Source organism: Chiloscyllium plagiosum, unplaced genomic scaffold (genome assembly GCF_037043375.1).
Source record: "Chiloscyllium plagiosum isolate Xiang-an unplaced genomic scaffold, Cpla_swu_hap1 HiC_scaffold_7, whole genome shotgun sequence".
In the NCBI taxonomy this organism is placed as follows: Eukaryota; Metazoa; Chordata; class Chondrichthyes; order Orectolobiformes; family Hemiscylliidae; genus Chiloscyllium; species Chiloscyllium plagiosum.
Window position 1 is genome coordinate 112,561,385 of NW_028270145.1, and position 23,439 is coordinate 112,584,823.

At 46.1% G+C, this 23,439-nt stretch overlaps 1 long non-coding RNA gene across 1 annotated transcript in view; it reads right to left on the minus strand.

Moving 5' to 3' along the window:
- Positions 1-23,439, minus strand: part of LOC148149680 (uncharacterized) — a 137,217-nt gene that overhangs the window by 113,411 nt on the left and 367 nt on the right. The gene's annotated exons all lie outside the window — the stretch shown is intronic.

Consider the following 23,439-nt stretch of genomic DNA (forward strand, 5'->3'; position numbering starts at 1 on the left):
GTATAACGTAAATAGTTTGGTCCCAACACTGTGGAACTTCACTAGTCACTGGCTGCCATCCTGAAAAAGACCCCTTTATCTCTTCTGCCAGTCAGCCAATCCCCTATCCATGCCAGTCCCTTGCCCCTAACACCATGGGTTGTTTACCAGTCTCCTGTGCAGCACCTTGTCAAAGACCTTCTGAAATCCAACAAACAGATCACGATCACTGGCTCTCCTTTGTCTAACCTGTTCCATATCTCCTCTAAAGAACGCAAACAGATTTGTCAGGCATGACCTCCCCTTGATGAAGCCGTGCGGGATGAGCCCTATTTTCCCACGCACTTCCAAGTACTCCACAATCTCATCCTTAATAATGGACTCTAAAATCATATCAATGACTGAGGTCACCCTAACTGGCTAATAGTTTCCTGTCTTCTGCCTCCCTCCCTTCTTAAACAGGACTGTTACATTCATCATTTTTCAGTCATCTGGGACACTGCCTGACTCCAATGATTCCTGAAAGATCACCATCAATGCTTCTACAATCTCCTCAGCACTCTCCTTCAGAACCCTGGGGTGTAGTCCATCTGATCCAGGTGATTTATCCACCTTCAGATCTTTCAGCTTCCCCAGTACCTTCTCCTTAGTGATGGCCACTACACTCACCCCTGCCCCCCAACTCTCTTGAAGTTCTAGCATGCTCCTGGTGTCTTCCACTGTGAAAACTGATGCAAAGTACCTGTTCAGTTCCTCCACCATTTCTTTGTTCCCCTACTATTTCACCAGCCTCATTGTCCAATATCTACTCTTGCCTCTCTCTCACATAGAACATAGAACATTACAGCGCAATACAGGCTCTTCGGCCCTTGATGTTGCACCGACCTGTGGAACAAATCTGAAGCCCAGTTAACCTACACTATTCCATTTTCATCCATATGTTTATCCAATGACCATTTAAATGCCCTTAGAGTTGGTGAGTCTACTCCTGTTGCAGACAGTGCTCTCCACATCCCTACCACTCTCTGAGTAAAGAAACTACCTCTGACATCTGTCCTATATCTATCACCCCACAATTTAAAGCTATGCCCCCTCGTACTAGCCATCAACATCCGAGGAAAAAGGCTCTCCCTGTCCACCCTCTGATTATGTTATGTGTCTCAATTAAGTCACCTCTCAACCTTCTTCTCTCTAACGAAAACAGCCTCAAGTCCCTCAGCCTTTCCTTGTAAGACCTTCCCTCCATACCAGGCAACATCCTAGTAAATCTCCTCTGAACTGTTTCCAAAGCTTCCACATCCTTCTTATAATGCAGTGACCAGAACTGTACACAATATTCCAAGTGCGGCCGCACCAGAGTTTTGTACAGCTGCAACATGACCTCAGTCCCTCTACCAATAAGAGCTAAAACACTATATGCCTTCTTAACAACCCTATCAACTTGTGTGGCAACTTTCAGGGATCTATGCACCTGGACACCGAGATCTCTCTGCTCTTCCACACTGCCAAGAATTTTACCATGAGCCGAGTACTCTGCATTCCCGTTACACCTTCCAAAGTGAATAACTCACACTTTTCCACATTAAACTCCACTTGCCACCTCTCAGCTCTACAGCTTATCTATGTCCCTCTGTAACCTGCAACATCCTTCAGCACTGTCCACAACTCCACCGACTTTAGTGTCATCCGCAAATTTAGTAACCCAATCTTTTACGCTCTCATCCAGGTCATTTATAAAAATGACAAACAGCAGTGGCCCCAAAACAGATCCTTGTGGTACACCACTAGTAACTGAGCTCCAGGATAAACATTTCCCACCAACCACCACTCTCTGTCTTCTTTCAGACAGTCAATTTCTGATCCAAACCGCTAAATCACCCTCAATTCCGTTCCACCATATTTTTTGCAATAGCCTACCATGGGGAACCTTATCGAACACCTTACTGAAATCCATATATACTACATCAACCGCTTTACCCTCATCTACCTGTTTGATTAGCTTCTCAAAGAACTCAATAAGGTTTGTGAGGCACAACCTACCCTTCACAAAATCATGTTGACCAACCCTAATCAAATTATTCCTCTCTAGATGATTATGAATTTTGTCTCTTATAACCTTTTCCAACAATTCACCTACAACTGAAGTAAGGCTCACTGGTCTATAATTACCAGGGTTGTCTCTATTCCTTTTCTTGAACAGGGGAACCACATTTGCTATCCTCCAGTCTTCTGGCACTACTCCTGTCGACAATGACGATTTAAAGATCAAAGCCACAGACTCGGCAATCTCCTCCCTGGCTTTCCAGAGAATCCTAGGATAAATCCCATCCGGCCCAGGGACTTATATATTTTCATGCTCTCCAGAATTGATAACACCTCCTCCTTGTGAACCTTAATCCCATCTGGTCGAGTAGTCTGTATCTCTGTATTCTCCTTGACAACATTATCTTTTTTCAGTGTGAATACTGAGGAAAAATATTCATTTAGCACTTCCCCCATCTCCTTGTACTCCACACACAACTTCCCACTACTGTCCATGATTGGCCCTAATCTTTATCGAGTCAATCTTTTATTCCTGATATAACTATAGAAGGTTTTGGGGTTTTCCTTGATCCTATTTGTGAAAGACTTCTCATGTCCCCTCCTGGCTCTTCTTAACTCTCTCTTTAGGTCTTTCCTGGCTAACGTGAAACTCTCAAATGCCCTAACTGAGCCTTTGCATCTCATCCTAGCATAGGCCTTCTTCCTCTTGACTAGATATTCAACTTCTTCAGTAAACCAAGGCTGCCTCACTCAACAACCTCCTCCCTGCCTGACAGGTACATACTTATTAAGGACACACAGTAGCTGTTCCTTGAATAAGCTCCACATTTCAATTGTGCAATGATTGTGTACCTTTTAGATATCTCAAAAAACCTCTTGCAATCTTCTTTTATATTGTTAAAAATCACACAACACCAGGTTATATTCCAACAGGTTTAATTGGAAGCACACTATCTTTCGGAGCGACGCTCCTTCACCAGGTGATAGTGGAGGGCTCGACCGTAACGCAGAATTTGTAACACACCCCAGTCCAACACCGGCATCTCCAAATCATTTTTTTATATTACTAGCTTACCCTCATTTTCCCCTTATGGCTTATTTACGTACCTGCTCCTGGTTTTAAAGACATCCCAATCCTCTGGCTTCCCACTAATCTTCACCACATTGTATGCATTTTCTTTTCGTTTTTATGCTATCCCTGACTTACCTTGTAAGTTATGGTTCCCTCATCCTCCCCTGAGTATGTTCCTCCTTGCTTGGGATGGATTTCTGCTGTGCCTCCTGAATTACCCCAAAAACGCCACCATTGCTGCTCCACCATCTTCCCTTCCAATCAACGCTGGCCAGCTCCTCCCTCGTGTGTTTGTAGTTACCTTTACTGAATTGTAATGCTATTACATCAGATTCCAGTTCCACCCTCTCAAACTGCAGGGTGAATTTGATCATTACGGTCACTGCCCCCTAGGAGTTCCTTCATCTTAAGTTCCCTAATCAAGTCTACCTCATTTCATATCATCAAATCCAGAAGTGCCTCTTGCCTAGCAGCCTCTACCACAAGCTGTTCCCAATAACATCCTTCTCTTGGGATCTGCTATCAACCTGATTTCTCCAGCCCATCTGCATATCGAAGCCTCCTATGATTATTGTAAAAGTATATTTCTGAAATGCCTTTTCTGGGTCCTGATTTATTTTCTTCCCCACATCCCGACAGCTGCTAGGAGGCCTGTACTTAACACCCATCGGGGTCTTTTTTCATCTGTGATTCCTCGAGCCTCCTGCACAGATTCTGTCTCTTCTGAACCTATAACACTGCTTACCAATAATTTCATTTCTTTTTTTTAACTAACAAGGCAAACCCCACGCCCCTCTGCCCTTTCGACAGGATGTGTCTCCTTGGATATTTCGCTCCCAGCCCTGATCCCCTAGCAGCCACATCTCTGTGATACCCACAACATCACACCTTCCAATTTGAATTGTGCTACAAGCTCATTCACCTGGTTTCACATACAGCGTGTATTTAAGTACAACGCCCCCCCCCCGCCAAGCTCTGAGTTGACTGCCCCCCCCTTCTCGTAGTTGTCCCCTTATCTGCTGCCCCTGAAGTTAGATTCGCGAGCCTTTCCATACTCTCTGGCCTAATCATTTGCCTGGAAACTTTAATAATCTCCACGGAGCACCGTCCCCACCAACTAGTTTAAAGTCCTTGTGACCTTGACTTGTGCCACCAGTTCATCTACTTTATTCCAAATGTTAAAAATCACACAGGTTATAGTCCAACAGGTTTAATTGGAAGCACTAGCTTTCAGAGAGCTGCTCCTTCATCAGGTGGTTGTGGACAATAACATCATAGGACACAGAATTTATAGCAAGCATTTACAGTGTGATGGAACTGAAATGATGTATTGAAAAAGACCTGAATTGTTTGTTAAGTCTCTCATCTTTTAGAATGACCACGTTGATTTCAATACTTTGTGAATGAAGATACAAAGCCTTTAAGCAGGAAAGTTCCTTTCCAGATGTTTCGTTACCCTACTAGGTAACATCTTCAGTGGGCCTCAGGCGAAGCAATTCTGAAAATCTATCACCCCCCGAGAAAAGGAACAGGAAGTGACTTCACCACAGGAAGTAACATCACCACTGGAAATGACATCACCAACCCAAAGAAACCCAAACATATAAATAGAAAGCAGGAATTTTCAGCATTGCTTCACCTGAGGCCCACTGAAGATGTTACCTAGTAAGGTTACGAAACATCTGGAAATTAACCTTTCAGCTCAGAGACCAAACCTATATCCAAAACCTCAACCTGAGCTACAAATCTTCTCAAAACTCACAAAGCCTTTCAGTTTCTTCTATTATTGAAATTTGCTATTTTTATGGTTCCTCGGTACAATATAACATACACAGGGACAGCTCAGGGTTAGAGCCAGAGTAAAGTTCCCTGTACTCTTTTAAACTAAAGGTAAAGCTTTCTCTGCACCTGGCCAACATGTTCCTAGAAGAGGACAGCACAGGATCAGATACAGAATAAAGCTCCCTCTACACTGTCCCCATCAGATACTCCCAGGACAGGGACAACACAGGGTTAGATACAGAATAAAGCTCCCTCTACACTGTCCCCATCAGATACTCCCAGGACAGGGACAGCATGGGGTTAGATAAAGAATAAAGCTCCCTCTACACTGTCCCCATCAGATACTCCCAGGACAGGGACAGCACGGGGTTAGATACAGAATAAAGCTCCCTCTACACTGTCCCCATCAGATACTCCCAGGACATGGACAGCACAGGATTAGATACAGAATAAAGCTCCCTCTACACTGTCCCCATCAGATAATCACAGGACAGGAACAGCGTGGGGTTAGATACAGAGTAAAGCTCCCTGTACACTGTTCCCCCATCAAACACTCCCCAGGGCAGGGACAGCACGGGGTTAGATACAGAGCAAAGGTGAAATTTGCTATTTTTATGGTTCCTCGGTACAATATAACGTTCACAGGGACAGCTCGGGTTAGAGCCAGAGTAAAGTTCCCTCTACTCTTTTAAACTGAAGGTAAAGCTTTCTCTGCACCTGGCCAACATGTTACTAGAAGAGGACAGCACAGGATCAGATACAGAGTAAAGCTCCCTCTACACTGTCCCCATCAGATACTCCCAGGACAGGGACAACACAGGGTTAGATACAGAGTAAAGCTCCCTCTACACTGTCCCCATCAGATACTCCCAGGACAGGGACAGCACGGGGTTAGATACAGAGTAAAGCTCCCTCTACACTGTCCCCATCAGATACTCCCAGGACAGGGACAGCACGGGGTTAGATACAGAATAAAGCTCCCTCTACACTGTCCCCATCAGATACTCCCAGGACAGGGACAGCACGGGGTTAGATACAGAGTAAAGCTCCCTCTACACTGTCCCCATCAGATACTCCCAGGACAGGGACAGCACGGGGTTAGATACAGAATAAAGCTGATATAAACTGTGATTGCTCTTCAGAACTGGTGCGGTGTAAAGTCGAGCCTTGAATTCTTTTGCTTAATGTTGCCACTTCAATCAACATGTTCAACACACAACAATTGCCTGCTGAGGTTTGGTAAATCTAAGCTGCTGTTATACAAACATTGGGAGCGAAGGAAATGCTTTATCTACGCAAGGAGCTAGTTCTTGTCATTGTGATTTCTGTAGCAGCCCTGCCATCTTGTGGAAAACTGGGGAATGGTGGGTAACTCTCCAACCAGTGACCACCACAAAAATTTCAGAGAGGGTTAAGATTCTTTGGAGCAAAATTCAGATCAGTCCTAGCTGACAGGCTAGACCATAACTTCCTCCCAATGATCAGGTGTCAGACAGCTTTAGTTGGTACCTCTCAGTCATTCAGACTCCATGGTTAAGTTACAAATGAAGTCCACATTGGAGCAAATTACTGCAGAAGCTGGAATCTGTACTAATGTACAGGTCTATATTTCAGCTCTGATGAAGAACCATCCAGGCTTGAAATGTCAGCTTGCCCTCTCTCCATGGGTGCTGCCTGACCCACTGTAATCTCGAGCACTTGTTGTTTTCAGTTCATCTTAACTCCATCTACATATTTTGTTCCTTTAACCTTGAACCATGACATAAATCTATCATTCTTTTTTTATTTCCCATTGACTACTGATTGTTACACAGCAGCTCAAGAGTGAAATTCGACAGAGCGTTAGGAGTCTGAGCAGGTCAGGCAGCATCTGTGCAAAGGGCAAACAGAGCTATCAGTGGGTTTGTTTTCAAATGTTTCGTCACCGTGCTCTGCAACATCATCAGTGAGCCTCCAGTAAAGTGCTGGTGTTATGTCCCGCTTTCTATTTATGTGTCTTGGTCTGTTAGGGTGGGTGACATCATTTCCGGTTCTTTTTCTCAGAGGTTGGTAAAAGGGGGTCCAAATCAATGTGTTTACTGATAGAGTTCCAGTTTGAAAGCCAGGCCTCCAGGAATTTCCCTGCGTGTCTCTGTTTAGCCTGTTTTAGGATGGATATGTTGTCCCAGTTGAAGTGGTGTCCTTCTTCATCTGTACGTAAGGGTAGTGATAGTGAGTCATGTCTTTTGGTGGCTAATTGGTGTTCATGTATCCTGGTGGCTAGTTTTCTGCCTGTCTGTCCGATTGTAGTGTTTGTTACAGTCCTTGCATGGTATTTTGTAAATGACATTAATTTTGTTAGTTGTTTGTATGGAGCCCTTTAGGTTCATCAGTGTTGTTTAAGTGTGTAGGTAGGTTTGTGAGCTACCATGATGCCAAGGGGTCAGAGTAGCCTGGTGATCATTTCAGAGATATCTTTGACGTATGGTAATATGGCTAGAGTTTCTGGGTGTGTTTTGTCAGCTTGTTTGGGTTTGTTGTTTAGGAATCGGGGGACTGTGTTTATTGGGTACCCGTTGCTCTTGAATACGCTGTCTAGATATTTTTCTTCTACTGAGCTGCTCGTAGTTTCTGGGCTGCAGTATGTTGTGGTCCGTTTAAATAATGTCCTGTTGCAGCTCTGTTTGTGGGGTGTTGGGATGATTGCTCCTGTAGTTGGGTATCTGGTCTGTGTGTGTCGCTTTCCTGTAGACGCTGGTCTGCAGCTCTCCATTAACTGTTCATTCCACTGACAGGGATGCTGCTGGCCTGCTGAGCAGTTCAGGCATGCTCTGTTTTCTGCTCAGACTCCTAACGCTCTGTCGAATTTCGCTCTTGAGCGGCTGTGTGACAATCAGTAGTCAATGGGAAATGACAATGAATGATAGATTTATGTCATGGTTCAAGGTTAAAGGAACAAAATAGGTAGATGGAGTTAAGATGAACTGAAAACAAACACGTGCGAGAGATCACAGTGGGTCAGGCAGCATCCATGGAGAGAGAGCAAGCTAACGTTTCAAGTCAGGGGAGGGGAGTTATCATTTTAAGCCTGTCCCTCTCTCTCCCTTCACTTCATCACGTTAGATTCAACCAGACTCTATAACCATGATCTTTAACCCGCAGCACTAAGTCATGCAAGGTGCTGGTGAATATTTTCCCACGGTTAACTGCATCAGTTACAAGGGCATGTTGTGTAAATCACATCATTCAGTTTGTTAACTTCTTCATTTCAGGTTAAGACGAAACAGGTGTTGGCTGTTAATGCTCTGAGTACACAGGGGCTCTCAGAGGGCTGTCTTGTGGTACAATGACAGTGTCCCTACCCTATGAGCCAGAAGGCCTGGGTTCAAATCCCATCTACTCCATTGGTTAGGCCACTGTTGGAATATTGCGTGCAATTCTGGTCTCCTTCCTATCGGAAAGACGTTGTGAAACTTGAAAGCGTTCAGAAAAGATTTACAAGGATGTTGCCAGGTTTGGAGGATCTGAGCTACAAGGACAGGCTAGGGCTGTTTTTCCCTGGAGCGTCGGAGGCTGAGGGGTGACCTTATAGAGGTTTACAAAATTATGAGGGGCATGGATAGGATAAATAGGCAAAGTCTTTTCCCTGGGATCGGGGAGTCCAGAACTAGAGGGCATAGGTTTAGGGTGAGAGGGGAAAGTTATAAGAGAGACCTAAGGGGCAACATTTTCATGCAAAGGGTGATACATGTATGGAATGAGCTGCCAGAGGAAGTGGTGGAGGCTGGTACAATTACAAAATTTAAAAAGCATCTGGATGGGTATATGAATAGGAAGGGTTTGGAGGGATATGGGCCAAGTGCTGGCAGGTGGGACTAGATAGGGTTGGGATATCTGGTCGGCATGGACAGGTTGGACCGAAGGGTCTGTTTCCATGCTGTACATCTCTATGACTCTATGAATCTAAATACATAAACGCTGCACCGAGCTGCTCTCGACGTTAAGTTAAGCCTTGCTAGATCACTCCCATGATGCTGCTACAAATGTCATTGTAGCCCACAATGTTTCAGGCCCCTATAGCATTCCTCCCCTTGTTTAGAACAGTCATTACGTCATGACAAGTTCCAAAAAAGGTTATATTAAGCTTGCTCTTTCTCTGAAGGTACTGCCAGACCTGCTGAGTTTCCCCAAAGCTTTCTGTTTTATAAATATTGCTTGGAGAAAATCTGTCAACTTCCACAGTCTCACTCCTCTCATCCAAGACCCAGTGTTTCCTCTGCTCCCTGTATGCATGGACATTTTCTAACAACCTGTCCAGAGATGTTATGACACACGTGTGGAGGAGATGGGTAACAAGCTTTCTTGGACTCTTCATGTGGACGCACTGGTTACAAAGGCCCAACCACGTCTCCTCTTCCTCAGGCAGCTGAGGAAATTTGGCATGATAGCGAATACCCTTCCCAACTTTTATAGGTACGCCATCGAGGGCATTCTGTCTGGGTGTATCACTACCTGGTACGGCAACTGTACCATTCAAGATCGGAGATGGTTACAGAGAGTGGTGAACTCGGCCCAGACAATCCCAAAGGCCAACCTCCCATCTATAGAATCCATCCACCAGGCCCTCTGTCAAGGAAAGGCCGCCAGCATTCTCAAAGATCCATCCCACCCTGGCAATGTTTTTCTACAACCTCTACCATTGGGGAGAAGGTACAGAAGCCTGAACACACGCACCAGCCGGTTTCGCAATAGTTTCTACCCTACTGTTGTTAGAATACTGAATGGAGTCACAAACTCTTAACATTTGCCTGTACCTGTGTTTTTGTTTTTGCCACTGTTTCCCTATTATTTACTATCTATGCTACTTAACTCTGTGATCTGCCTGTATTGCTCACAAGACAAAGCTTTTCACTGTGCCTCGGTCCACGTGACAATAAATTCAATTCAGAATCCAAAGGGATTTCTACAAGTAAAAGAATAACTAGGGAGAGATTAAGGCCCTGTAAAGGTCAGCAGGGCTGTCTCTATGTGGCACTGCGGGAGGCTGGAGAGATCTTAACCACGGAGAAAGATAGGGAAGCTAGGAAACTGGGGGAAGGAAATAGTAAGGTCCACATCACAGATCAGAAAGTGCTGGAGGTCTTAAAATGTATAAAGGTAGATAAATTCCTGGGACCTGATCAAGTGGGAAGCTAGTGAAGAAATTGTGGGGCCCCAGGTGGAGATATTTGTATCATTGACAGCCATGGGTGAGGTGTCCGAAGACTGGAGGATGGCTAATGTTGTGCCATTATGTAAGGAAGGCTGCAGGAAAAAGCCAGGTGACTACGGAGCGGTGAGCCTGACGTCAGCGGTAGGTAAGTTGTTGGAGGGGATTCTGAGAGACAGGATCTCCATGCACTTGGAAACACAAGGACTGATTCGGGACAGTCAACATAACTTTGTGCATGGGAAATCATGCCTCACGAATTTGATTGAGTTTGTTGGAGAGGCGACCAAGAGGATAGATGAAAGCAGTACAGTAATGTTGGAGATAGTGAGGATTGCAGATGCTGGAAAGTCAGAGTCCTGCTGAAGGGTCCTGCCTAAAATGTCGTCTCTCCTGATGCTGCTTGACCTGTTGTGCTTTTTCCAGGGCAGTAGATACTATCTACATGGACTTTAGATTAGATTCCCTACAGTGTGGAAACAGGCCCTTCAGCCCAACCAGTCCACACCAACCCTCCGAAGAGTAACCCACCCAGACCCATTTCCCTCTGACTAATGCACCTAACACTATGGGTAATTTAGCATGGCCAATTCACCTGAACTGCACATCTTTATGACTGTGGGAGGAAACCCACGCAGACACAGTGAGAATGTGCAAACTCCATACAGACAGTCGCCCGAGGCTGGAATTGAACCTGGGACCCTGGTGCTGTGAGGCAGCAGTGCTAACCACTGAGCCACCCACACCTTTGACAAGGTTCTGCATGGTAGACTAATTAGTTAGGTTAGGTCACATGGAATACAGGGATAACTAGCCAAATGGATACAAACTTGGCTGGTTAAGAGGCAGAGGGTGGTGCGAGAGGGTTGTTGTTCAGGCTGGAGGCCTGTGACCAGTGGTGTGCCACAAGGATCGGTGCTGGGTCCACTGATGTTCATCATTTATATAAACAATTTGGATGAGAATATAGAAAGCTTGGTTAGTAAGTTTGTGGATGATACCAAAATTGGTGGTACAGTGGACAGTGAAGAAGGTTACCTTGGAGTATAACAGGATCTAGATAAACTGTATAAATGAGTGGGAGGCCATTCAGCCCCTCTCGGCTGTTTGGCTGCTTAAGTCAAGCATGACTGATCTATACCTTCTATTTAACTTCAGAATTTCAATGAATTTACCTCATAAAAGCAAAGTTAATTTCAAAAAGAAAGCCAGGGCTCTTGTAAAATAAGGTCTGGAGGCACATTGGTAGTGTCCCAACCACTGGAGTGGAAGGGCTGGGGCCGTACAAGCCCTGTCTGCCTAGGAGTTGCCTCGTACGGGGGTAAAGGAATTTAATAATCAATGGTGCCATTATCACACTAGGGTTCTTGTAAAGGTTTTGTGGTGCATGGGTAGCTTCCTATCTCTGAGCTGGAAGTCCTGGGTTCAACTCTCTCCTGCTCCAGAGATGTAGTGCAATCATAGAATCCCTCCAGTGCAGAGAGAGGCCACTTGGCCCATCGGGTCTACACCAACCCTCCAAACAGTATCCCACTCAGACCCAGCTCCCTACCCATAGCTGTAACCCTGCATTTCCCAAAGCCAACCCACCTAAGCGACTCATCCCTGGACACTCTGGGCAATTTAGCACAGCAATCGACCGAATCTGCACATTTTTGGAGTATCGTTTCTGAACAGGTTGATTAGAAAATATTCAACATGGCTCTTGTATTCAGTGCGGAGGGGAGTGAGTACATCAGGTGATCTCCTCCTGAGCCTGGCCAAAGTGACCATTAACAGGTCCAGGCAGCGGGCCCAGGAGTGGAGGGTCATAGCTACCAACTGTCTGTCAATCTTTAACAGCTACATTAGTGCCTGTGTGTCCTTCGAGAGGGAGTGCACAGTGCTTATCAATACTCCCAATGCCTTTAGAGAGAGAGAGAGAGAGACGTGCTTTGTCTTCGCATCCAATACCATTTTGTTTGAGCCCTTCCATCCCTGCCTAACTCTCCTTCACCTCTAGTGTTGCTGCATTATCCTAAATTGGCTCTGCATGTAATTTGAACAATTGGAGAATGTGTCTGATTTACCGGTGGGGGGGTTACTAGATGAAAAATACCATGGGTGATCTGCTAATGGAAATGAAACCCATATAGGGAACCAATCACTTGAGACCTTCAGGTTAAACTCACCACCAATTGTCTGTCTGTCTGTGTGTCTCTCTCTCTCTCTCTCTGTCTCTCTCAAACGATAGAGTGGTCCTCTGAAACTATGGCGATTTTACCTTCACTAAAGATTTTGCTAAATACATACATATCGGGAATATAGACTCACATTAGTATAGGGGTGTGAGAGAAATGCGAGGGACTTGGGTTCAATACCCCAGTGTGAGCTGGCTGGTTGCTGTGTGTAAACACAGTTGGGCTCTTGTGGTGCAGCAGTAGAGTCCCTAACTCTGAGCCTGTAAGGTTCAATTGAACTGAATTGAATTGAATTTATTGTCACGTGTACCGAGGCACAGTGAAAAGCTTTGTCTTGCGAGCAATACAGGCAGATCACAGAGTTAAATCACATAGATAGTAAATAATAGGTAAACAGCGGCAAAACAAAAACACAGGTACAGGCGAACGTTAAGAGTTTGTGAGTCCATTCAGTATTCAGGGTAGAAACCGGCTGGTGCGTGTGTTCAGGCTTCTGTACCTTCTCCCTGATGGTAGAGGTTGTAGAAAAACATTGCCAGGGTGGGATGGATCTTTGAGAATGCTGGCGGCTTTTCCTTGACATTGGGCCTGGTAGGTGGATTCTATAGATGGGAGGTTGGCCTTTGTGATTGTCCGGGCTGAGTTCCCCACTCTCTGTAACCGTCTCCGATCTTCAATGGTACAGTTGCCGTACCAGGTAGTGATACACCCAGACAGAATGCCCTCGATGGCGTACCTATAAAAGTTGGGAAGGGTATTCGCCGTCATGCCAAATTTCCTCAGCTGCCTGAGGAAGAGGAGACGTGGTTGGGCCTTTGTAACCAGTGCGTCCACATGAAGAGTCCAAGAAAGCTTGTTACCCATCTCCTCCACACGTGTGTCATAACATCTCTGGACAGGTTGTTAGAAAATGTCCATGCATACAGGGAGCAGAGGAAACACTGGGTCTTGGATGAGAGGAGTGAGACTGTGGAAGTTGACAGATTTTCTCCAAGCAATATTTATAAAACAGAAAGCTTTGGGGAAACTCAGCAGGTCTGGCAGTACCTTCAGAGAAAGAGCAAGCTTAATATAACCTTTTTTGGAACTTATCATGACGTAATGACTGTTCTAAACAAGGGGAGGAATGCTATAGGGGCCTGAAACATTGTGGGCTACAATGACATTTGTAGCAGCATCATGGGAGTGATCTAGCAAGGCTTAACTTAACGTCGAGAGCAGCTCGGTGCAGCGTTTATGTATTTAGATTCATAGAGTCATAGAGATGTACAGCATGGAAACAGACCCTTCGGTCCAACTCGTCCATGCCGACCAGATATCCTAACCCAATCTAGTCCCACCTGCCAGCACTTGGCCCATATCCCTCCAAACCCTTCCTATTCATATACCCATCCAGATGCTTTTTAAATATTGCAATTGTACCAGCCTCCACCACTTCCTCTGGCAGTTCATTCCGTACACGTACCACCCTCTGCGTGAAAATGTTGCCCCTTAGGTCTCTCTTATATCTTTCCCCTCTCACCCTAAACCTATGCCCTCTAGTTCTGGACTCCCTAACCCCAGGGAAAAGATTTTGCCTATTTACCCTATCCATGCCCCTCATGATTTTATAAACCTCTGTAACGTCACCCCTCAGTCTCCGACGCTCCAGGGGAAAACAACCCCCATAGTTCAGCCTCTCCCTATAGCTCAAACCCTCCAACCCTGGCAACATCCTTGCGAATCTTTTCTGAACCCTGTCAAGTTTCACAACATCTTTCCGATAGGAAGGAGACCAGAATTGCACGTAATATTCCAACAGTGGCCTAACCAATGTCCTGTACAGCCGCAACATGACCTCCCAACTCCTGTACTCAATACACTGCCCAATAAAGGAAAGCATATCAAACACCTTCTTCACTATCCTATCTACCTGCGACTCCACTTTCAAAGAACTATGAACATGCACTCCAAGGTCTCTTTGTTCAAGTCGAGATTCTCATGAGGCAGCAGTGAGCTGCCAATTAAAGCATCACTTCCTGGAGATGTATTTGTCTGGGATACCTGGTATGTCTATGCCTCACACATAAAGCAGGAAGTATAATCCACTTGGCCCAGCTGACTACCATCACATCAGTCTGAAAACTATGTGTTACCCTTTGTCACCTTTGGGGGTCTGTGGGTAAAGGTGCAAATGTCAGACTCATTACAAAGAGGAATGATATCCCAATAAATGATCAGATTCCTTACAGAGGGGGTTTCTCAATTTATAAAGATTTTAGTTGAGAAATGGAATTTGACTTATACAAATACGGATAACAATTTTCTTTTTTGTTATGACTCACTGAAGTACTGCACTGGATATCAAGTCCCATTATTCCAAACGTTGTCACAAAAGTTTCTTACAAGTTAAATTATTTGAAAGAAATATAAGAAATCTCCAAAACTGCCCAATTTTCGGACCCAGATTAATAGAAATCCCCGACCAGGTTTCTGTACTGAACAAGAAATCACTATTTCGTTTGACTCCAGCTACAGGCAAGCAATTAAACTAAATTAAATAAACCTGACAAATTAAAATGCTAAACCCCTTACAAACTTCCCCTTACATGCACACACACACAAGCAAATAAATATACACAGACACAGATGCACACACACACACACAAACATGCACACAGCCACGCACACACACACACACACAAATACACACACAGACACAGATGCACACAGACAAACACGCATACACAGATGCGCACACACACACAAATACACACACAGACACAGATGCACACAGACAAACATGCACACACACAGACGCGCACACACAAATACACACACAGGTGCACACAGACAAACACGCACACACACACAAACACGCACACAAATACACGCACACACAGATGCACACAGACAAACACGCGCACACACACACAGATGCGCACACGCATACACAGACACTGACGCGCGCGCACACACATATGCTCACACAAACAACTATAAACAGAGAAACATGACAAACATGTTTGGCTTACAGCACAAACTGTTCAGTTACCTGACAACTAATCACATTGCCATAAGCAGGCAGGCAGGCAGGCAGACAGACAGGCTGGCAGACAGGCTGGAAGTTAGACAGGCAGGAAGGCAGACAGGCAGGCAGACAGACACACAGACAGGCAGACAGACAGGCAGAAAGGCAGGCAGGAAGGCAGAAAGGAAGGCAGACAGGCAGGCAGACAGAAAGGCAGACAGGCAGATAGAAAGGCAGGCAGGCAGAAGGGCAGACAAAAAGGCAGACAGGCAGACAGACAGACAGACAGGCAGAAGGGCAGGAAGATGGGCAGCCAGGTAGGCGGGCAGGCAGGTGGGCAGGGAGGCGGGCAGGCAGACAGACACACAGACAGGCAGGAAGACAAGCAGGCAGGCAGGCAGGAGAACAGGCAGACAGACAGTCAGGCAGACGGGCGGGCAGGCAGAGAGGTAGGCAGGCAGAGAGGCAGGCAGGCAGGCAGACAGACAGGCAGGCAGACAGGCAGGCAGGCAGACAGGAGAAAAGGCAGGCAGACAGACAGTCGGGCAGGCAGATGGGCAGGTAGGCAGACAGTCAGGCAGACAGGCAGGCAGAGAGGCGGGCAGGCAGACAGGCAGGAGAACAGGTAGGCAGACGGGCAGGCAGGCAGGCAGAGAGGCGGGCAGGCAGACGAGCAGGAAGACAGACAGACAGACAGGCAGACTGACAGGCAGGGAGACTGACAGGCAGAAAGGTGGACAGGCAGGCAGAAAGGCAGGCGGGCAGGCAGGCGGACAGACAGGCAGGCAGACAGGCAGGAAAACATACAGACTGACAGGCAAACAGGCAGGCAGAAAGACAGGCAGGCGGACAGGCAGGCGGAGAGACAGGTGGGCAGACACAGGCAGGCAGACATACAGACAGGCAGACAGGCAGGCAGTATATCGTTGTCATTGGTAATTGGCACCTCGTCCGCAAATAAATCAGCTTCATTTATAAACACTCCATTTTGACTGCACATTGCTGGAACCCACAGATATGCCAACACATTTCACAATAAGTATCAAATTGCTTACTTACAAACATACAGCCATCTTTATAAATCCCTGGTTTCAAACTGTTCTTTCTCATTTCTGCCCACAGTTTTTAAAAGCACAAGAATAAAAAGAGATGATCTTAATGAAAGTTAGATTATAGTTGGGCACCTGTTTTTGACCAGGCCAGACAATGGGCCGAAGGGCCTTTCTCTGTTCTTTAGTTGTTTCGTAATTAGTTTGACATGGAATTAATTTTTTAAAAATGGGGAATATGGGAACTGCTGAATGTTGTAAGCGTGACACAACGATTGTGTGTGACGCAGAAGAAATAAAACACATTTTAATTCTTTAATTAATTTTGGGGGGCATCTTCTCAAAAATTGCAATTGAAAGGAAAAAGGGGAGACTTTCAAAGGTGCAAGAAGAGGGAAGTGTATTATGTGAAAAAAATCATTGAAAGTGGCTGGGCAGATTAAAAATATAAGCAGAAATCCTGTGATTTCACTCTATTTACATGTGAGTAAAAAGGAAGAAAAAAATAGCTTGTTGTCTCTAGCCATCTCTATTTTAAAGAAACAAAGGTTGATTGTGGATCATGTGAACCAAAAATCCTTACAGCAAGAGTTAATTATGGGACATTTTCAGGTCAATTATCTTCAGCTGATCGTTGTTATCTGGCTGCTGTAAATCTTATTGGGCTCCCTTACAGAGGGAGGCAATATTGTGGTTATTCCACTGAAATGGGAAATCCTGAGGACGAGATTGTCACACTAAGAGCAGGGGTTTAAATCTGCTGCCAAGCTGGTGGAATTTAATTTCAATTAATCCATCTGGAATTGGAAGCTAGTCTCAATAATGGTGACCATGGCAACTATTCACAATCACCAAAAAAGTCCATGTGGTTCATCAGCTCTCATTATGGAAGGAAATCTGTCATTCTTACCAGGTTTTAGCTATACATTAAAAAGTAACAAAGAGGATTGATGAGGGCAGAGCAGTGAACGTGGCCTATATGGACTTCAGTAAGGCATTCACCAAGGTTCCCCATGGGAGACTGATTAGCAAGGTTAGATCTCGTGGAATACAGTGAGAACTCACCATTTGGATACAGAACTGGCTCAAAGGTAGAAGACAGAGGGTGGTGGTGGAGGGTTGCTTTTCAGATTGGAGGCCTGTGGATTAGTGCTGGGTACATTGCTTTTTGTCATTTATATAAATGATTTGTGAACATAGGAGGTATGGTTAGTAAGTTTGCAGATGACACCAAAATTGGAGGTGTAGTGGACAGCAAAGAAGGTTACCTCAGATTACAACAGGATCTTGATCAGATGGGCCAATGGGTGGGAAGTGGCAGATGGAGTTTAATTTAGATAAACGTGAGGTGCTGCATTTTGGAAAGGCAAATCAGGGCAGGATTTATACACTTCATGGTAAGGACCTGGACGTGTTTCTAAACAAAGAAACCTTGGAGTGCAGGTTCATAGTACTTTGAAAGTGGTCACAGGTAGATAGAAGAAGGCGTTTGGTATGCTTTCCTTTATTGGTCAGAGTATTGAGTACAGGAGTTGGGAGGTCATGTTGCAGCTGTGCAGGACATTCGTTATGCCACTTTTGGAATATTGCATGCAATTCTGGTCTCCTTCCTATCGGAAGGATGTTGTGAAACTTGAAAGTGGTCAGAAAAGATTTACAAGGATGTTGAGCTATAGGGGGAGGCTGTATACATCGGAGGCTGAGGGGTGACCTTATAGAGGTTTATAAAAATCATGAGGGGCATGGATAGGATAAATAGACAAAGTCCCTTCCCTGGGGTGGGGCAGTCCAGAACAAGCCAGTATCAAGGTGAGAGGGGAAAGATTTTAAAGGGACCTGAGGGGCAACGTTTTCATGCAGAAGGTGGTGCACATATGGAATGAGGGAGTGGTGGAGGCTGGTATAATCATAGCATTTAAAAGGCATCTGTACGGGTACATGAACAGGAAGTGTTTGGGAGATAAGGGCCAAGTGCTGGCAAACGAGAATAGATTAGCTTAGGATATCTGGGTGGCATTGGCGAGTTGCACCGAAGGGTTTGTTTCTGTGCTGTACATCTCTATGATTCTATGACTCCAAGTCAATACACCGATGTGGTTGACTCTGAAATGGCCCAAGTAAATCACTTGACTCACGGCATTTAGGGATGGGCAATAAATACTGGCCTCGCCAATGACACTCATGTCCCATGAATCAATTATGAAAAAGATTCAGCTTCAAATTCAACTGTGTCGACCCCTGTTTGCTGTAGTCAGAAAATTTGTGATGGCTTTGGAGATGGTACAGAAATGGTCCATGTTCCTGTGTTTTCCCTGTACCCCTTCATTCCCCAACTGATCAAGAATCTGTCTATCTCAGCCCTTAAACAGATTGGGGTCTCATCGGGTTCTAATCCCCTCAATTTCCTCAAAGCCATTTCTTGACTAATAAGGATTTTCTTAAAACAAAACATGTTTCTCACATCTCCTTTAAACTTATCCCTTTTTACCTTAACCCTATGTCTCCTAGTAATTGATATTTCTACCCTGGGGAAAAAAAACTACAACTCTCCATTTGATCTGTGCCTCTCACAATATTGTAAACTTCTATTAGATTGCCCCTCATCCTTTGTTAAAACAAACCCAAATTTGTCCAACCTCTCCTCATAGATAATTCCCTCCAAACCCATGCAATGTGGTTGGTTAAGGTGAGAGGGGAGAGATACAAAAGGGCCCAGAGGGGCAACTTTTTTCACCACAGAGGGTGGTGAGTGTCTGGCGCGGGCTGCCTGGTGGAAGCGAGTACAATTTTGTCAATTAAGAATTGTTCATGCGGGTGCATGGATGGGGTAGGTATAGATGGATACGGACAAAACGCAGGCAAGTGGGACTTAGACGAATTGTGACAATTGGGTGCCATGGACAAGTTGGGCTGAAGGGCCTGCTTTTATGCTGTAAACTCCTATGACTCTACCCCCACGCCATTCTGGGGCAACAAGTTCCAAAGTCTCATAACCCTCAGAGAGAGGGTGGCTCAATGGTTAGCACTGCTGCCTCACAGCACCAGGGACCTGGGGTTCAATTCTAGCCTCAGGTCACTGTCTGTGTGGAGTTTGCACGTTTGCCCCGTGTCTGCGTGGGTTTCCTCCGGGTGCTCTGGTTTCTTCTCACAGTCCAAACATGTGCAGGTTAGGTGGATTGGCCATGGGAAATTGCCTGTAGTGTTCAGGGGTGTTTTAAATTTGCATCCCTTTATTCTGAGACTGTGCCCTCTGGCTCTAGACTCTCCCACGAGGGGAAACATCCTCTCAGCATTCACTGTCAAGCCCATTAAGAATTCTGAATGGATCAATGAGATCACCTCTCAATCTTCTAAGCCAAGTCCCAACCTGTCTAGCCTTTGCTCATTGCCTTTGCTCATAAGACAATCCCTCCATATCAGAGAACATTCAAGTGAACTCTCTCTGAACTCTGAAATAATATATCTTTCTAAATAAAGGGACCAAAACTCCTAACTGTAATCTATATGAGTTCTCACCAGCAGTTTGTACAGTTACGATAAAACGTCCCTACTCTTATACCCTTGAAAGAAGGACCAACATTCCACCAGCCTTTCTGAATACCTGCTGCACCTACGTGCTAACTTTGGGTGTTTGGGTTAGCTTAGTTGGTTGAACAGCTAGTTAGTGATACCAACAGTAGGGGTTCAATTCCCACACCAGCTGAGGTTATCATAAACAACTTTCCTTCTCAACTTCTCCCCTCGCCTGAGCTGCAGCAACCCTCAGGTTAAACCATCACCAGTTGTCTGTCTCAAATGAGAGGGGCAACTTTACCCTCATGCCAACTTTCTGCAGTTTTTCTTCACTTAAGTAACACTCTGTCCCTTTGCTCTTCCTTCCAAAATGAGTTACTTCACATTTTCTCACATTATTCTCAACTTGCCAGTTTTGCATGACTTACTGAACCTGTCGACATTGCCCTGCCAACTGTCTCCCTCTCCCTCTCGTTGCCTGTGATATGGAGGGGCTAGTGTTGGACTGCGATGGTAAAAGTCAGAAGTCACACAACACCAGGTTATAGTCCAACAGGTTTAGTTGGAAGCACTAGCTTTCGGAGCGCTGCTCCTTCATCAGGTGGTTGTGCTTCCGAAAGCTAGTGCTTCCAATTAAACCTGTTGGACCATAACCTGGTGTTGTGTGTGATTTTTAACTTTGTACACCCCAGTCCAACACCGGCATCTCCAAATCATGCCAGAATTTATAGGCAGACAGATTAAGAGCAGAGAGATCAAAAGATCATACAGATATTGTGAATGGAGTGTCAACAAGTCTCTGCAGATGATCAAAAGTGTCAGATGGTGTGAGTAAAGTGTCAACAGCTGAATAGGGGGAGGAATGGCCTAGTGGTATCATCACTGAACAATTAATCCAGAGACCCAGGTAATATTCTGGCAGAATTTGAATTCAATAAAGAATCTGGATTTAAGCGTCTGATGATGGCCACAAATCCATTGCTGATTGTTGGAAAAACCCATCTGGTTTGCTACTGTCCTTTAAGGAAGGAAACTGCCACCCTTACCCGGTCTGGATTACATGTAACTCCAGCATATGTGGTTGACTCTCAACTGCCCTTAATGCTGCCTGGCCAGAGACACCCTCATCTGATGAATGAATAAAAAAAAAGGCGAATGGATGACTTACAATCCGATTAAATGAGGCAGAGAGATAATTACAAAAAATTAAAAATAAGGTGGTGCTGGAGACAAACCAGAGAAGCGGGAAGCTGGAAGAGCACAGCAAGCCAGGCAGCATCAGGAGGTGGAGGAGAAAACATTTCAGGGAAAACCCTTCTTTAGGAATGGGGGTGTGGGTAAGGGGAGCTGCAGATGAAGGGAGAGGGGGGAGGGTTATGGATGAGTAGTGGGTTAGAATGGTGAGGTAGTGACAAGTAGTGGGTATGACCTAGTTGCTCAATGGAAGGGATGAATCCAGTTGGTAACTGGAAGGAAGGTTTTGTCAGAGGAGTTGGAGGGGAAGGGGCTGGGAAGCGAACCAGGGATGGGCGGTAAGATTATTTGAAATTGGAGAACATAGAACATAGAACAATACAGCACAGAACGGGCCCTTCGGCCCTCGATGTTGGCCGATCTGTGGATTGTTCTCAGCTCATCCCCCTACACTATCCCCAAATCATCCATGACCTTATCTAAGGATTGTTTAAATGCCCCTAATGTGGTTGACTACATTAGCAGGTAGGGCATTCCACGCCCTTACCACTCTCTGTGTAAAGGACCTGCCTCTGACATCTGTCTTAAATCTATCACCCCTCAATTTGTAGTTATGCCCCCTCGTACAAGCTGACGCATCATCCTAGGAAAAAGACTTTCGCCCGAAATGTCGATTTTACTGCTCCTCGGATGCTGCCTGAACTGCTGTGCTCTTCCAGCACCACCATTCCAGAAAAAGACTTTCACTGTCTACCCTATCTAATCCTCTGAGCATCTTGTATGTCTCTATCAAATCCCCACTTAGCCTTCTTCTTTCCAATGAGAATAGACCCAAGTCTCTCAGCCTTTCCTTATAAGACCTTCCCTTCAGACCAGGCAACATCCTGGTAAATCTCCTCTGCACCTTTTCCAATGCTTCCACATCCTTTTTGTAATGGGGCGACCAGAAAAGTGTGGCTGCACTTGGTGTGGTGTGGTGTGAACTCACCACTCCGACCCTTTCCCCATCCATAACTCTCCCCTCCCCTTTATCTGCAGCTCCCACTACCCCCAGCCACTGTCCTAGAGAAGGGTTACACCTGAAACATTGACTTCTCCACCTCCTGATGCTGCCTGCCTTGCTGTGTTCCTCTCCCTCCTGATGCTGCCTGCCTTGCTGTGTCCCTCTCCCTCCTGATGCTGCCTGCCTTGCTGTGTCCCTCTCCCTCCTGATACTGCCTGCCTTGCTGTGTTCGTCTCCCTCCTGATGCTGCCTGCCTGGCTGTGTCCCTCTCCCTCCTGATGCTGCCTGCCTTGCTGTGTTCCTCTCCCTCCTGATGCTGCCTGCCTTGCTGTGTTCCTCCCCCTCCTGATGCTGCCTGCCTTGCTGTGTCCCTCTCCCTCCTGATGCTGCCTCCCTTGCTGTGTCCCTCTCCCTCCTGATGCTGCCTGCCTTGCTGTGTCCCTCTCTGTCCTGATGCTGCCTGCCTTGCTGTGTCCCTCTCCCTCCTGATGCTGCCTGCCTTGCTGTGTTCCTCTCCCTCCTGATGCTGCCTACCTTGCTGTGTCCCTCTCCCTCCTGATGATGCCTGCCTTGCTGTGTCCCCCTCCCTCCTGATGCTGCCTGCCTTGCTGTCCCCCTCCCTCCTGATGCTGCCTGCCTTGCTGTGTCTCTCTCCCTCCTGATGCTGCCTGCCTTGCTGTGTCCCTCCCTCCTGATGCTGCCTGCCTTGCTGTGTCCCTCTCCCTCCTGATACTGCCTGCCTTGCTGTGTCCCTCTCCCTCCTGATGCTGCCTGCCTTGCTGTGTCCCTCCCTCCTGATGCTGCCTGCCTTGCTGTGTCCCTCTCCCTCCTGATGCTGCCTGCCTTGCTGTGTCCCTCTCCCTCCTGATGCTGCCTGCCTTGCTGTCCCCCTCCCTCCTGATGCTGCCTGCCTTGCCGTGTTCCTCTCCCTCTTGATGCTGCCTGCCTTGCTGTGTCCCTCTCCCTCCTGATGCTGCCTGCCTTGCTGTGTCCCTCTCCCTCCTGATGCTGCCTGCCTTGCTGTGCTCCTCCAGCCTCCTGCTTGTCTACCTTGGATTCCAGCATCTGCAGTTGGACACAGACTAACTGACCTGAATAACATGATAGGTTTAAGAGTTGCATGCCTGAGGGTCTAACCAAACACAAGCAATCTAAAACTGTACAAACTAATTAAGGTAGAGAGATTGTAGAGAGATTAAGGGAGAGAGATCAAGGTGATGGTGTTAGCACAGGCCAGTAAGGAAAGTTTTACAGATACAGAACATTGTGGTGGGTCATATGCAGTGCAACATGAACCCAGGATGACTGGTGAGACCATCTTCATGGGTGTGGAACTGGGCTATCAGTTTCTGCTCCGCGATTCTGCTGGTAAGGATTTTAGCGCATCTCTCAGTCGAGCTGTCAATCATCAGGAGGCCGCCGGCTG